Raw genomic sequence first — 15,930 nt, forward strand, 5'->3', positions numbered from 1 at the left:
TCCAGCCACGCTCATGCTAAATGCCACTCTATCCACTTTAGCAATTTCTCTAATCCTCTTATTATTTGTGTACATATATTTCAGTGTGTGGCACACTTATTTTCATGCATGCTTCTATATTAATGTCAACAGGTGTCCTAATCATTTAAGAGGTAGTTATAGTCATCACGCTGCAAGCCCCATTTAATCCAGCATGGTCTGCACGCAGCTTACAGCAAAGCATTCCGTTTGGAACGTGATGTTTAGTATTAAAACAAGGGAATATTGACTGTGATTATTAAACGGAGGTTCAGTGTAGACACAGGAATGTTCATCTAGTCCCACACGCCAGTTCTGCCATAAATCACCTTAACAAGGGCAGGTGTGAATTAACTTTGTGCAGAGATCGCCCGGTAGTAGCACACCAAATGCAGGGCAAAGCTCTGAAATACTAATTTTCACCAGAGAAACCTTCCACGAAACTGGAGCAGACATGACAGTCTCTGTTTCCCATGGAAAGGGCACCAACACCAGAGATTTGGTCATACCCCAAATTCACTCCACTCTTTCTCAATTTTCCACAGGCAACYGCATTTCTTTGGCTGATTCAGTTCTTAGGAAATCTCAGGCTGCTCCAAACAGCCAGATCTGCCATATCCACCACAACCTTGAYAAGCCACTTCAGGAACTGGCATTAATTTCCCCATACACGTCACGGGGAAGGGTGGCTGCTCACCAGCATTTTCTCCACATCCTAAAAGCCTGGACCAGTGGTTTGCAGAGCCTGGATGTATTTAAAATGCATCAAAGGCTGCAAGGACGCTACAAACCTTTACCAAGCCATCGTGTCAGCACGCAAGGACAACGCTTTACCCGTGCCACAAATAATTCCGGCAGAGATACAACACAAATCCATTATTTATATTGACATAGCGCATGGAAATGCRCCGGGCTGACCTGGGGCTGCAGAAATAAGAGCAAAGGGGAGGCCGTGCTCCAGMGAACTGCCTGGGAAGCGAGACGCAGCAGGCGGAAGGGGCAGCGGCCGGGCCAGGGCGGGCGGCGCACGGGGGCTCGCGCCAGGGCTGGCGAGGAGCAGTAATCACCATCGCAGCTGCTTAGCTCTAACAACGGGAYCTAGGCAAGATCCCTCGCTTCACACGGGAGCTGCCTTTGATTGCTCCCGCACTCGCTCCCATCTAAAACTCCCATTTCGCAACGTCTTCCTGACACTGCAAACATCCACAGCGCTCTTTGAAGTCAAACCTTAATGTGTTTATTGACACCAGTTATGATATTCCAAAACACATGGGCTACAAATTGTTACCATGCACTCCTGGTGTTTACAGTAATCCCCATATGAAAACAAACTCTGCCTTTCCCGACCGTTTTACATCTTCTTGCTGACTCACTTGCCTCTGTTTATTTAAACTCCTGTTGAGTTTTTTTATATTCAACATGTTTTACACAGAAACCAACAACGTGCAGATCTCATACCCCATCGAAACCTTCTGCATTCGCTTTTAGGGGCACCGCGTGGCCAAAATGCTCTTCCTTGGTCTTCTGCCTGACCTCTGCCGCGGAGTCTCCCGGTGCGGCAGCGGTCACCCCAGCACACACGAGGCTGGGCAGGAAACCAGAGCGCTTCAAACCTCTCATCTCTGGTCCCCGACGCAGGGAAGGAGCAAAATCAATGCCTGCTAAATAGAAAAAGGGATCTAATTTGATGGGGAAAATATGTTTATTTTCTACTTTCTAGTAGCTACTGGASAAAAATGAATACTGTACTCATTACAAAGTATATAAACGATTCCCATTCATTGTCTTTTAAAGGAAACTTSAATTACTGCCCTGCTGAATTGGAACAGCTTTGGGGGATTCTTTTGTGGTCTCCTACTCTTGAGTTTCCTYAAAGTCTAACTAGCATCTCTTCGGGGTGGTGTGTGTGAATTTAATAGTATCATCTAACATGTAATAAACCCTTCAAGTGATGAAAAACCAGGAAGGCGCAGACCCCATCGGGAGTCTAATTTAATTAAACAATTTGGAATTCAGCATCCAAGAACAACTCAGACTTTGTGTATCATTTTCCATTTTGGAGAAAAGATCTACACCTAGGAAATGATATAAATTATGTATAGATAAAAGTCTTGCTTGAAAATTCACTTATTCAAAATAATGGACCTGATTATTCAAAAACGATCAGAAGACCAGGAAAAAAGATTGTTATTTCCTACTGTATGAGTGCTCCAAGTCAGGTGAAATAATTCTGCTATGCTGACCTCCGATCACACAGCCACAGATTAGCCTTTCCTGGGGAAACGGGATAAGGGAGGCTGGCGGCTCCGCTCTCCGATCCTGCTCCATGTCTCAGGGGCTGCCAGGGAGCGCTAACGGAGAAGGGCCTGCACACGCAGCAGCACTTGACAGCAACATAAAGCAAAGCGCCCGTTTGTGGAACGCCGCAAGCATCCCCAACCCTCGGACAAGTGAGAGCTCCTGGGCACAGAGACAGCCCCGGCCGCGGGCACCTCGAGCTGCCCCTGCGCCGTCCCTGCCACGCGAGAGGCCCCACGGCCGCACTGGGAGCAGAGACTGCAGAGGCAACCAGAGGCACTGGGAGTTTGGAGGCTGAATGGTGGGGAAGGGGAAAAGCAGGGCTTGCTCTCGGAAAACTGTTAATTTAGCACCGAATACATAACAAGCTGTTCTGGAAACTCGCTGCTGCTTTAATCCGAGTGGCTGCTGGGCTGGGGCTTACGCACAAATTGTTAGAAGCTGCGTCTGAGGTATGAAAGCRACAAGTGGAAAGCGTTCCCATGAAGAATGCAGCACGCTGGAGCCGGGCCAGCGCTGGGTCAAAATGCAGTCACATGTCCTGTGAGCTGGTCCGGAACATCCTTCAAATCCAGCTAAGCAAACAGCTCCGAGAGCTGTGCGCCAAGTGCCAACTCCAGCTGGCATCCTGATGCATTTTATTCTACAGTTATTGCAGTTTTGAAGGTTATAAAAAGTTTACTAATGAGAAACATTTCAGGAAACTGCGCCAGTAACTTAGGCTGAGAGAAGAGCTGCAGTGACATGAACACACATAGCTGGGCTGGAAAGTCTGAAGTATCAGCTCCGCACCCGAGAGCAGCCTCTGCTTCCACCTCCCAACACTTCTGAACTTCTTAAGACTTCTCCTAACACATTTAAGTTGTGCTTTCTAAACATCTAAAACCACTGATGAAATTAAAGACAGAACTTCCACGATGTTCTGTTTCTCAGTAATTTGGTTCATTTTGGTTTGCAGGGAATCTTCTTTCATCATCATGAAATTGATAGAGCTAAAGGGGTGCAAGTGCAGTCAGGGCTTCTGGACAAACTGGGCAACAGGAAAACCCTCTTTACTGGCAGGAAAAGAAAAGCCTCATTCACGTGGGATTGCTAGCAGAACGTTCAGCTTTTTAGAAGTGAAAGAAGAAATACTCAAACTGCAAGCAAAACCTCTGCTCCCATCTTCCCTCTAAGACAATATTTGGGAGTAGCAGAAGTGCAGAGCAGTGTTTGTCTATCTACCCGTGCTATTCATCACTCCATTTACCATATTTTCCTTTGCCTTCCAGAACTCTTGGCTTCCCTCATGTCTGTGTGTTTTGTAACCAGTCTTAATGCAATAAATCAAAGCTGTCAGCATTGGAAGAAAATTAATGTGAGAAGTTGTTCCAAAGGCCACCAGCCCTTTCTCTGCTCTGTGYGCTGCACTAACCCAGGATTCCTCAACAGCTTCCAATGTGCTTTGCTACTTTCCCAAGGTTTTGAGGTTACAGGTGCAGTTCTGAAGGGTGGCTTTGAATCTTATCCTTAATGCYAATGAATTGCTGGACTTTCTTTGAATTTCAGAAGGAAGCTGAAGTGCTCTGCACAGCCCAGATCTGAGCCTTGGCTATTGCAGGCCAAGCCAAAAGTGAAATCCAGATCCAGAGTTAGAACACACCGGGCTTGGATCCGGGATTCTGGTTAGGACTTCTTATGAAGAAAAGGGCCRAAATATTCAAAATCAATCTTCTGCCTAGGTCCTGCAGTGATGGCTCAGGTTGAATTATTCATTGTGAGTTATTTAGCTGGCACAGCTGGCACTTCTGCTGAATAAATTACTTGCGAGTTTGGCTTTCTTGTTTCGTACCTGCCCGACGCCGCCCGAGTCAGGAACTCCAGCCTCTTCATTTCTGAAAGTTTCTTTTTCCGAGTCTGAGAAAAAGAACACTTGGGAAACAACCTTCAGCTGGTGCTGATTTCACACAGCAAACACCTCTGCGGAAAAAGGACAGCCTGGCAGCTACAGCACTTTCTTGGAACAAGAGATAAATGTCCTGATCCCTGCTCAGCTGCAGACGAAGCCCAGAACCCTGAGCAAGTCACTCACCTCCCTGCCCCTCTGGTTGCTCATTTATAACACGGATGTAGCCRTATTTCCCTAGGAAAGATACCGCTAGATATGTTAAAGATGAAGAATTATCCAGTTACTATGGAAACTGGAAAAGTACCTAATGCAGAGAGAGTTTAGAAACAGATTCTGCTGACTGAAAAATCATGAGCACTTGGGAACTATATTAGGTAAAATCCATCATGTTGCAATCAGTATTGTGGGAGCCACTCTTGGCTTCCTTTAATAGAAAGTACAGTTACATTGCATTTGCTTCTGGATAAGCGCTGTCATTTTCCCTTGTACACCTTCAAATTCTTGTATTTTAATGTAGCTTTTCAAACTTATTTTTCTCCGGGGGCTTCAGATGTTTAGGAGTGATGAAAAATCTGCTTCTACCAATCAAAGATCATCAAACTAGTACCACGCTTACACAAACTAGCCCAAAAGTCAAAAGCCTGGGACATTTTGAGAAAGCAAAATCTAAAGTCCCACAAGCCATTTAAAGAGAAAGCCCCTAGGACACACAAAATGCCAGCAGGGAGCCTCTCCCTGCCAGGCAGCTCAGGGACCTTCGCCATCGGAAATGGGCACCAAGCGTCTTTGCTGGCACCCACAGCAAGGCCACGAATGACTTTTCTGTCACTTTTTGGCTAGAGATGGCCTCATTTTGGAACCACAAATGCCACTAAATATATTTGGGAAGTCATTAGTGAAGCAGAGAATTGTCCCTGGAATGACGGCGGCAGCAGGAAGCTGCGGAGGACCTGGCTCCTCGCAGCCTCGAAGCTCTTCCCAAGCAGCTCCCTGCTCCCCTCCCAGCCCTGTTCCAAGAACTCCACCAGCCGCTAATTACAGTGAAAGCAGCGAGCAAACACACCCAGCGCTCTCCTGATAAACCTCTTGCACACAAGCCGCGAGGGTCACCGAGGTGCCGGAGGGTCATGTGCRAAAACTGAGCGCCGAAGCAGCTGTGCCGGGGCCGAGGCGGACGGGAGCAGGGGCAACACATGGGCGCGCGGTACCCATCCCGGCGGGCACGTGGCACCCATCCCGGTGGGCGTGCGGCACTCATCCTGGCGGGCATGCAGCACCCATCCCGGCAGGCGCACGGCACTGATCYGGCGGGGGCGCGGCACTGATCCGGCGGGTGCGCGGCACTGATCCGGCGGGTGCGCGGCACTGATCCGGCAGGCGCACGGCACTGATCCGGCGGGTGCGCGGCACTGATCCGGCAGGCGCGCGGCACTGATCCGGCAGGCGCGCGGCACCCATCCCAGTGGGCGCACGGTGGCTCCCGGGAAGGCGCCGCACAACCRCGGCCGTCCCCGGCACCRCCGCACAGCTCCATTTACCGGCATGCAGGTGTCGGGTTCCACTTCCTTGTTTACCGAGTGTAATAATATCCTCCAGTATCTGGCTTACACAAGGGACTAAGTGAAGTAATTTGACGGCAAAAATAAACAAATGAAAGGAGTCTTTAAATACATCAAAGGGCAAGCGTGCCGCTATCTGCGGGACCATCACCACCCGCTGCAGCGCGGGACGGCCCTGCGCGGGGCCCAGCCTCACGCTGCTGCCTGCAGGGCCRCGGCGCAGCAACCAGCGCTTCGCTCCCGTGTGTTGCTGCCTGCTTGTTTCTCGTACTGCATCTATAAAGCTGAACATCCACCTGGGTTTTTCTCTTCCCAATCTGGCAATTCTTCCTCCCAAGATGTATTTTTTTCTTTATTCCAAGGTTAGAGATAGGAAGCTTCTCCTTTTGGCCCAGGAAATCTTTGCCAGGAAGACAGTGAAGCTCAGGGACAAAGAAACCAGGGAGGAAATATCTGTTCCAGGATATTAGGAGTGGAAATTAAAAACCTCATTACACTCTCAGTATATTCAGTGCTGCAAAGGCAACTTTCTATTGATAGGACTAAGCCCTTCATTACACGCAGCTAAGGAAAAAACCCTCAGTCGTTTTTCATTTGTGGGTGTTTTTTTTTTTTCTAACAACACTGGTCTAATGATGGAGTAATTAAATTATAATGCCTACTCTATTGCTTGAATAAGGTAAACTCCCTCACATGCCATTAATATATTACTGCCAGCAGCAGCCGGGAACAGCCTCAACCATCGAGGATTTTCCAGCTCACTGTGCGATTTGATCTCCATAAACCTCCCATAACATATCCTGTACGGCAGTAAATCATTTATAACATTATTATCCACCCTTCTGGGAGCAGAGTGTAACCACCAAGACAACGCAGGCCGCGTGGGCTCCGTTCAGTGCTCCATGAAATGACGCTCGCTGGGCGGCCCCGGCAGCGCAGCCGGGGGACGCAGCAGCGGCCGCCCGTGCCCCGGGCTGCCTTCCTAGGGGTTCCCAGCRTTGTTTGCATTTCAGGATGGTTATTGCTTGAGCTTGGTTGGTTGGTTGCAGTCCAGTTCCTAGCGGAAGAGGGAAACAGTCTCCAAGAAGAAACTCGAAGCATGTTTGATTGCTGCCGCCTCCTTCCTCTGCAAAGCCCTGCTCACCTCCTCGTTCCAAAGGGGACTCCAGTCCCAGCCCCGTTTGCTTCTGCCTTTCTCATCTGTGGAGCTCCTGGGCTGCAGTCCTTGCAGCCCTGCCTCTAAGGAAGAAGACCAGTAAGAAAACGTAAAACCGCCTGCCCGTGTATGCCGACCCCAGCTGCCACAGGTTGCATCTCACAGCAAGAGGCACCCCGGCCCTCGGTGCTCAGAGCACGAGCCCACGGGCACCGCGCGCCGCCCTCCGCCAGGCCCACGGCAGCCCCGGCTGGTCGCAGGGCACAAGGGGCCTCTCCACGGGCACCCAGGAYGGGAAAGAGGAACAAATCCGGGGCAAGGCGAGAAAGTTTGTGTCGCTGGCCAGGCTATAAAGAACCTATTAATAAGGCAGAACAACATTTTCTGTCTGAATCCTGCACACAAAATAAAGACAAAGCTACAGCATTGGCAGTGCAGCCCCAAGCAGGTCGCGCATAACGGGATCCTCAGGGCTAGCCATGAAGCTGCAGTCCTGGCCGTGCACACCGACAGCATCAGCGCTACATGGAAGCAACAGAGGTCACCAGGTCCTTTCACAGTATCGTTTCAAAGCCCCTGAAAAACTTCATATGGGATAACCAATTCATATACATTGGCTTATTCAACTCATACACACATACATTCATTTACCTAAACAGTAGCCTGCTTAGATAATAGTTTTTGGCTACAAGACTATAGGTTTTCACAGGTGCTTCAAATAAAAGAGATCGACAGTTTTATGCCGAGCTGCTTTTATTCCAAAGGAAGCAGATCAAAAGGGCGACCAGCTTTCAAACGCTACTCACTGCCCTTTGATTATTTGTCACAATTAACATTTTTTGTACCAGCCTTTCAAGAGAAGCTTCTTTTATAACGTATCCATCCATACTGTATTCATTTTCTTTGGATAAACCTTAAAAGACAGTATTTGAAAAGCYGCTGCCCAAGCACGACACCTCCCAGGCCTTACAGAGTGTGGATGGTGACGGGCCCCCCTTTTCCCCAGGCCAGTTTGACGGCGGCTGCCCTTTGGGACACCCCTCCTGAACGCCGTCCAAACCCTGGCTCTGTCGTCCTGCTGCGGTAGGTAGTGAGCAAAGCCTTTTGTCATCGAGTCAGTCCCCAGGCCTCCTCAAATGTCGCATCTTTTCAACACACCTGACGGGGCAGAGCAGACGTGGGAGCCTCCCCGYGGACGCCAGCGCTCGGGTGGCCCGGCGGGGCGGGCAGGAGCCCAGGGAGGCCTGAGAGGCCTCCTGCCCACAGGAGCTGCTCACGGCCGGGCAGCCCCCGCTCGGCACAGCCGCGGCCGGYGTGATGCCGGGGGCACCTGGAACGGTGGTGCCGCTGCGGGCAACGCCAGGGGCCGCGGCACGGCYGGTGCTCACCCGGCTGCGTGCGCGGGAGCACCGCGGGCGGCCGCTGCGCAGCTGGGCAGGGACACACACATGTGCTGCTCATTCACGGGACGCCCTCCACGACACACTCTGCTCTGCCCGCAGGCAGTGCTGGGGGGCATCCTGCGGCTCCTGTCCCGCTCGGGTGGCTCGCAGGGTGCCCGCGCTAGCCGAGGCGTCCGAGCGGCGCCCTGCACACCCAGCCTCTGTGCGTGGGCACCCGCGAGGCCGAGCGCCACCAGCCTCTGCAGAGTCAAAACCAGAGCAAAACTGCTTACAAACCTAGAACGGGTGCCAGCACCACCTCCTCCCCTTCTTTCCTCACTTGCACCTTCTCTTTTCATTGTGACTGAAAGAGCATCTTAGCCTGGCAGCCAGTCCAAGTCCCAGGCCCGCAGCAGGGCCCTTAGAAAAATCACACAGTATTTTTATTGCTAGCATAAAACTCATCATATTCTCAACATTTCAGAATCTCCTGGGCCAAACGCTGCTGTGACTCAAGGTTCATGCTCTGCCTGGCCACAGCATGTGCAAGAGCGAGCAGAGCACGATGCAGCGAGCGTACGGGCCCTCGAGCACCCAGYTTTTACGTAGCCAGACCCAACCCGAACGTCTGTTTGCAGCGCATGTGAACATCTGAACAGGTTTTCAAATGTAACATAAATAGCTTGTTACCAGGGTATTCTGGGATTATTCAAATCCTAAAAGAGAGGAAAATAAAGACTGGTTCAGTAACATGATATGAAGCAAAATTTGCCAAATAGGACGGAAGCACTTTAATAGCACCTTGCCAGAAACAATGCATGGCAGAGCCTGCTTTAAACAAGGTGATTTTTCAGAATATTGTTACTGACTTTTTGCATAGCGTTAGTGAATTTTGTATACACTAATAAAAAATGAAAGCTGCTATTAAAAATAAATCAATGGACTGTACCTGGTTTTGATCACACAAGAACTAGCCATTTGCATCGGTATTTGCAGCATCTGTTCCAATTAAGACTTGTTTTCTAGTTTAAAGATATTAGTCCAATCACTAGTGTTCTGTTGGGAACATGAATAGCGCATTGTTCTGGCGGGACGCAGTTAAACAGACTCCACAGACTCTATTAAACAGCTTTGCTACCCAATTAGAATGGGAAGGGGGCCGGCACACACGACTGTACTATATACCTTCTGTCCCACATGCGTTTTTATGGATTCATAGTCGATGCAAGCAGCTAACATGGAACATGTGTTACGCAAACACAGGCTGCGTGCTGTCTTAGAGCATGACAAATGGAGCATCGAGCAATTTATCAGGATTTAATGGAGGCCCAATTTAATGATCGGGAGGCAGCGCACAGGAACGGGGAGCCCGGCTCCGTTGAAGGGATTATCGGAAGTTTGGCGACACCGAATCCTTGCAGTGCCCGGGCAGACAGGGCCGGCGGCCGGCGCGGTGCCGGGGCCGAGGGCGCAGGCAGGCGGCGGGGCTCTTGCTGCCGCTCTGCGCTCACGGAGCAGCCGGGCGGCGGCCGCAGGCTGCTGGGGTATTCGGTACCGCACAGGTAGCGCGCGCGGCCCCGCGCAAACCGCAGCGCGAGGCCGTTCCTCGCCCCTTGCAAAGCCAAGGCTGGATCCCCCGGCCCTGCCGGCGCATCCAGGCACGCGCAGGGAAACGTGCCCGCTGTCCCACGCTGCCATTTTACACCATATTACATGCCCCCCTGTGCAGCAGAATCGGTGCTGCTTTGACGCCAGCTAACAAGCTTTTGCAGCTTTGATGGATGGGTTGATTCAGCAGTTAAACAGAGATAAATTAACTGTCCGTCTAAAGGGAGTTTAAGTGAGGAGGGAATTCTGATGAGAGTGTTATTTCATGCAGCAGTGCTCTGGRTTCTCTGCAAGGCTAAAAGCCTCCAGAGGAGCCCCTACCTGCAGCGCCGCTCAGCCCCGCGTGGCTCCCGGCACTGCTGGGGCCTGCGCGCCCCGCGGGACGTATCCGCACCCGGCCCCGCCACCGCGCGAGCCACCGGCTGCCAGGGGCACTCCAGGCTGAAGAGCTCGACCCGGGAATTTCATTAACAAAGGCTTTCTGCAGCATTTGAAATGCATTTTTGGCTGAATCGCATTACAATCTCCAAAAGTCAGTATAAAGTCATCATTTTCTATTCACTTTATAGGACTTCTACACTAAAATGTTTTTGTCCTCAAGCAAAAATACCCATTACCTTTTCTTAAAAAATGTTATTACAGAACTAGAATAAAAATATTCTGAAGAGCTGCCATTGTATGGGCTTAGAGAAAGACAAGTTTTGTTGAAATTGTGTGCATCACTGAAGTACCTTAACATGTAAGTAACTTAAAAAATAAACACAGTTCACACCTGAAYATGTTAAATAAACATGTGTCAAGCAAGATGAATATTAGATCATTTCTCATAAATATTATCTTTTAAAGCTTTCCAACTGAGAAAATAAAGGCAACAGAGAATGCCGCTTTACTTGCAACTTCATATACTCAAGGGTCCTGAAATGGGATCAGAAAGGGGGAAAAAGCCCAAGCAAGCAAGCGCAGTCCCTGAATGCGTGCACAACAGACACTAGTGCACGTTGCAAGGACAGCCGGCACGGGGATGAGCCTCCCAAAAGAGAGTACAAGTCAATACGGAAGCGGTTCCTATGTCATACAAAGCCTATTTCTTTATGTATATTTTTAACTTCAAGAACTTTAATGAAGAATGGTCACACCAAGGAGAGCCAAGGGTACGAGCTATTTCTTTTCCATTGAAGAAGCTGTAGATACTGAAACTAATTACTCCTTGTTTCATGCTCTAGTAGGACGGGAAATTCTGATTAAGCTGCGGGAGGAATGAATGCCAGGGCCAAGCGGCTGGTAGGGCTCCTGCTGGAAGCTGCCCTTGCTGCCCCACAGCGGGGTTTGAAGCAGCAGCCCGAGCCCTGCCTGGCTCCCTGCAGCCCCACACAGGCCGCAGAGCTGGCACCGGTGCTGCTGAAAACCCACAGCTGCTGCTCCTCCCCTGGGACAACCGAGGGGCCCATTCGGTGCCCGCAGCAGGGAGGTGACCCTCAGCCGTGTGCTGGCACGGGCCCAGCACGGCCAGCAAATGTGCATCTCGCACACAACGCCTGTCCCCGCGGCATCGACGGCTCCGACAAATTTTTGTCTGCTGCAAACCTCTGGTTCTTTCTGCACCTCACCGAGGCAAGGCCACTTGCGCCTTCTGATAAACAAAGGTGATAGACTCTTATCCCAAGGCCCTAGCAAAACAGCATGAAAGATTAATTGTAAATCAATACAGCGATAAGGCGGGCGGCGGGCACGGGCAGGGCTGCAGTGCCCCGCGCCGGCGGCCCCGGGCACCGCGGGGCCCTCGGGAGCAGCGGCCCCCGGCTCGCGGCCCCTGGGCGGGCGGCACCGCGCGGGCGCCCTGCCGGGCGGCGCTCCGCGAGCTCGCACCAGGAGCGGGGGCGGCCGCGCAGCGCCCCTCGCACGGCAGCGCGGCCCYGAGCGCGGCCCTCCTGCCCTGCCCACGCGGCAGCGCCCCTGCCTGCTCTGCCACACGCGATCGCCGCCATCCTCGGGGAGATTCTTAACGAGATACCTCAAGTTTGCAAAGTACAAATTATTAATTATTAATAGAATATTTCAGCCCAGCTGGGGAAACTGTGCAAACAGCAGCAATAATACCCAGGGCGCCTCATGTTCGCTTGAAGCACATCAGCGTCCCCTCCGTAAGCAAGTACGCATTTCTATCACATCTTTTTTCTGTTCCTTCCAAAGCTGTTAGGAGTTGTGTCATTATTATTTTAACTCGATATTCATTAAGCAGCTTGCTGTTTTCAGRGTGTCTTATTACACACAGGTTAGTTTGGTGAAGCAGAACTTTGCCCTTTAGGAAGGTTTACTCTGCCTAAAAAGATAATCTCAAGTGTATCCTACTCTGCTGAGAGCAGTCTGTAAGGTCTTACATAGTCTAGAAGTCTGTAAGTCTGTGCTTTCTGTGAGAATCCCTTTGCATAAAGTGTTTTCCTTATTTKAAGTAACCTGGAGAAAAATCCCACCAGTATCTCCCACAAATGTTCCCGGTCCGTTCCCATTTAGCTTATGTGCAAGTTTTCATTCAGTAAGTCTAAACTGGGGGGAAAAAAAMCCTTTCTTTGCTTATTATGCTGGTGATATTTTTTACAGAACAGAGGAACTCTCTATGCATTATAAAATCCATCACCTTCCTAGGTCCCCCAAGAGACTCCAAGACAAATGGGCACAGAATAAAGAGCAGAGAAGGTTAGTTCAGACAGACGACACGCAGAGAGGAGAGACCTAAGCTCCAGCTGGACACGTGCACCACAGGAATCTCATGGCATCTGCAAAAACACACCAAAAATCCTGTGAACACAGCTTTTCTTCTTGTAGCCTCACTACCAGAATGCATCATCRTGACTGACAAAGTGAGATGGTGCATAGTATGACCGTGCTCTTTCTTCTGTTCCAGAACAGGAAAGGGTGTTGCAAAGATGTGCTACAATGATGTCCCTTCTGTCCCGCTCTTTGAACCTGGTTTCAGTCAGTTCGGAGAGGACAGGTTGCCAGGGACATTTCCTCTAAGGGGGTGACGTCCCTTTCCTGGAGGTCCCTGCGCTTCCCGTGCTGCCCTTGGCGCGAGGGCCTCGGAGGCTCCGGCGCCGCCTCGCCGGGGCCGCGAGCAGCGTGTTGCCCCGGGAGGACAAGGGCCTGTCCCGCAGCGGCCCCCCGCACACGGCAGAGCTAACTCAGCGCCCGAGGAACACTGGAAAAGCAGCCCCACCGCCTCCGGCACCTCCTCAACAAGAACAGAAGTCCCAGGGTGCAGCGTATGGATATTGACCTATAYGTCAGTGGGCAAAAGCATCCCCGAGCCTGGTACCCGCTGAGCTGCAGCGTCCACCACAGCCCTGCTCGCAGCGCAGGTGCCCAACAGGGACAGGCTGCTCCYGACCCCGGCAGAGCATCCACCACAGGGATGTGCACCCGGGGGTTCCCAAGGAGCTCCCAAGGGACCGGAGCCTCTTTGGGGGCTACCAGAGCCASACGCCCACTGCTCCCCGTTACTAATGGTGCGCACTTTGCAGCTCCTCGTTATTAATGGTGCACCCTTTGCTGCTCCCTGCCTTCCCGTCCCTGCAACGCGCTCCCAGGCCAGTGGTGGTTGGTGCACGTGCTACTCAGCCAATGCCCTCCTTGGTTCAAAGGAAAAGAGCACTCCAAGAACTTGGGACGCTGATTTGCAGCTCAAACAAGTTTGAGAGAGGTGGGGACAGAGGGGAAGAGAGACAGAGAGAGAGGGAAAAAAAAAAAGGAAAAGAAAAAAAAAGCAGGCTCTGGAACCACTGAATTACCCTTGACTCCAGGAGCCCRGCCAACACAACACTCAAATGGTTGCAGAGACAGCTCCAAAACCGACACACTCGCTCCCTCCCTGGCTCGCTCATGGCAAACCCTCAGCAACGGGCTCTTTTTTCCAGTGCCCTGGAATTCCCAGGAAAGCAGAGGCAGGAGCCAAAGCAAGAGGAGCTAAGAGGGCCAAACACTGCAGTAGTGCCCTATATTTAAACACTTTTGCAAGCCCTTCAGTTCCCAAATGTGACCACAGCCGGACGCAGCCCTTTGCCCAATGTCTTCTGTCGAAACAGCAGCCCAGCAAGGGCCAGGAGCTGTCAGTCCCACTTCTGTGCCTGTATATATATATACATTTAATTTAACATATCATTTCAGATATTCAGCCTCTTTTACAAAGGAGGCAAGTCTCTCTGGCGTTTTTTTGGAAGGAAAATGTGGCATGCACCTATTTTGTTTCATTCCATGCCAGGACCTATAAAGTTACTGCGGGCTCCAACTCCTGCCAAGTTCTAAAGGTGACAGGGCAATGGGCACCCAAAGGACGCTTCTATCAATGCCCTTTTATTTCCTTCTCTTTCCCCTTCCACCAAACATTTTTTTTCTAATAGAATTACTCTTATCTGCAAGTGATTTAAACTCTAAGGTTTACAGAAGATTTAAAGAGTGCGAACACAGTTGGAATGTTTTAAACTAACAGTACAAGTTGCATTTTAAGAAAATAATTAACTCCCAGGGGAGGTGCGGTTCTTGGAGTAATGACAGATTCAAGGCTGGCTTTCCCTATATGGAGTTTCCAAATAATAAAATATCTTCGGTTCCCTACTGGTGTCAGATGAGAACCTGTTAGTGTGCGAGTTGCTAGTGGACTGTCATGGGTTTGTTTTTTTTCAGTGGGCCCATTAGTGCTTTAAAGATACAGTACACAGTAGGTAATTTTACATGCAAAGCTTTAGCACAAAACACTAAGTTGATTTTATATGCTTACATCTTCTCCCCATCCCTTCCTCTAGCTTAAAAAATACTTTCCTTTTTCTTCTTGCTTTTGTTCGTGCTGCAGACTTCTCATTCCTCCAATGTCCAGCCTCAGTGGTAACACTGCACAGGCATCCACAGCATCCAAGAGGGCTAGGAATCCTCCAGCTACATCCCAACAACAGCAAGTTACTGGCCTAAGAAATGCAGGAAGGAGGAGCAGGTACCTGGCCAGGCACCAGATGCCCTTGGGTGCAAACCCCAGGTCTCTTGCCCTGCATCACACAAGATCCCCAGACCTTTGGCCTTTAAGGTGAAACACAAGTATTGCTCTGGGAAAACCTAATAATAACCTTTCCTGAAACAACCTCTACTGAGCTATGTGACTTGGATGGAGAGACTGGACCAGCCAGTTAACAGAAACAGAGTGTATTACAGGGTTAAAGACAGCCAGCAGCTATGGGCAGAAGAGGAGAGATTTGGACCTTGCTTCTATTTTCAGTTAACAGTCGTGTCACGGGCGCCTGCAAGGAGCTTTYCTAGGGAAGGCTCCGGCCATGAACCTGGACAGAGAAGCCTGTGATCCGAGGCACGTGCAGCGCGGCACTCCACAAGGAGCAAGACGGGAAGGCAGGCCGCACCACTGCCCTCCACCCCGTGGAAGGGCCAAGACTGCATACTGAAACTTATTCTTAAAAGGTAGCAGCTCATTACTGCAGAGGAAAGCAATATTCAAGCTGAGCATTGCCTTTTGTTGATGTGGACAACAAAAAAATGTGGTGGGTGCAACGTACCATTCTTTCCCACTTAGGAGCGAGACATCATCAGGTTCTTTAACGTTTCCTTCCCACCAAGTGCCTCTTTCACCGCTTAAGGGCCATTTCACACAAGGCAGGCCACTGCGAGGCCTCGAGGAGGGCCTGGAGCTCAGGGGCACTGCTGGGGGTGCCGCTGCGGGGAGCGCTGCAGCCCAGGCTCCACGCTCCAGGCTCCAGGGCCGCTTCCTCGGCGGCGCCGGCCGGGCAGCGCTGCAGCTCCCGCCTGCAGACACCTCCCTGGGCTCAGGGGTGCTAACTAGAGCCCCCCTGCTGCACCTCTCCATTCACTAGGAATGCAAGGCAGCAATTAACCCCTTGCACGCCAGGCTGCCGCTCGGCTAGTGCTGGCACTGCCTCCTCCCGGTGGCACCTCTAATTCCTGCCTAATTAACTCCACAGGTCGGCATCTCAGAGCGGGCCCCACAGCTTCCATCACWCGCTCAAG

The sequence above is a fragment of the Nothoprocta perdicaria genome, unplaced genomic scaffold, assembly GCF_003342845.1.
Source record: "Nothoprocta perdicaria isolate Ctin4 unplaced genomic scaffold, notPer1 scaffold_72, whole genome shotgun sequence".
NCBI lineage: Eukaryota > Metazoa > Chordata > Aves > Tinamiformes > Tinamidae > Nothoprocta > Nothoprocta perdicaria.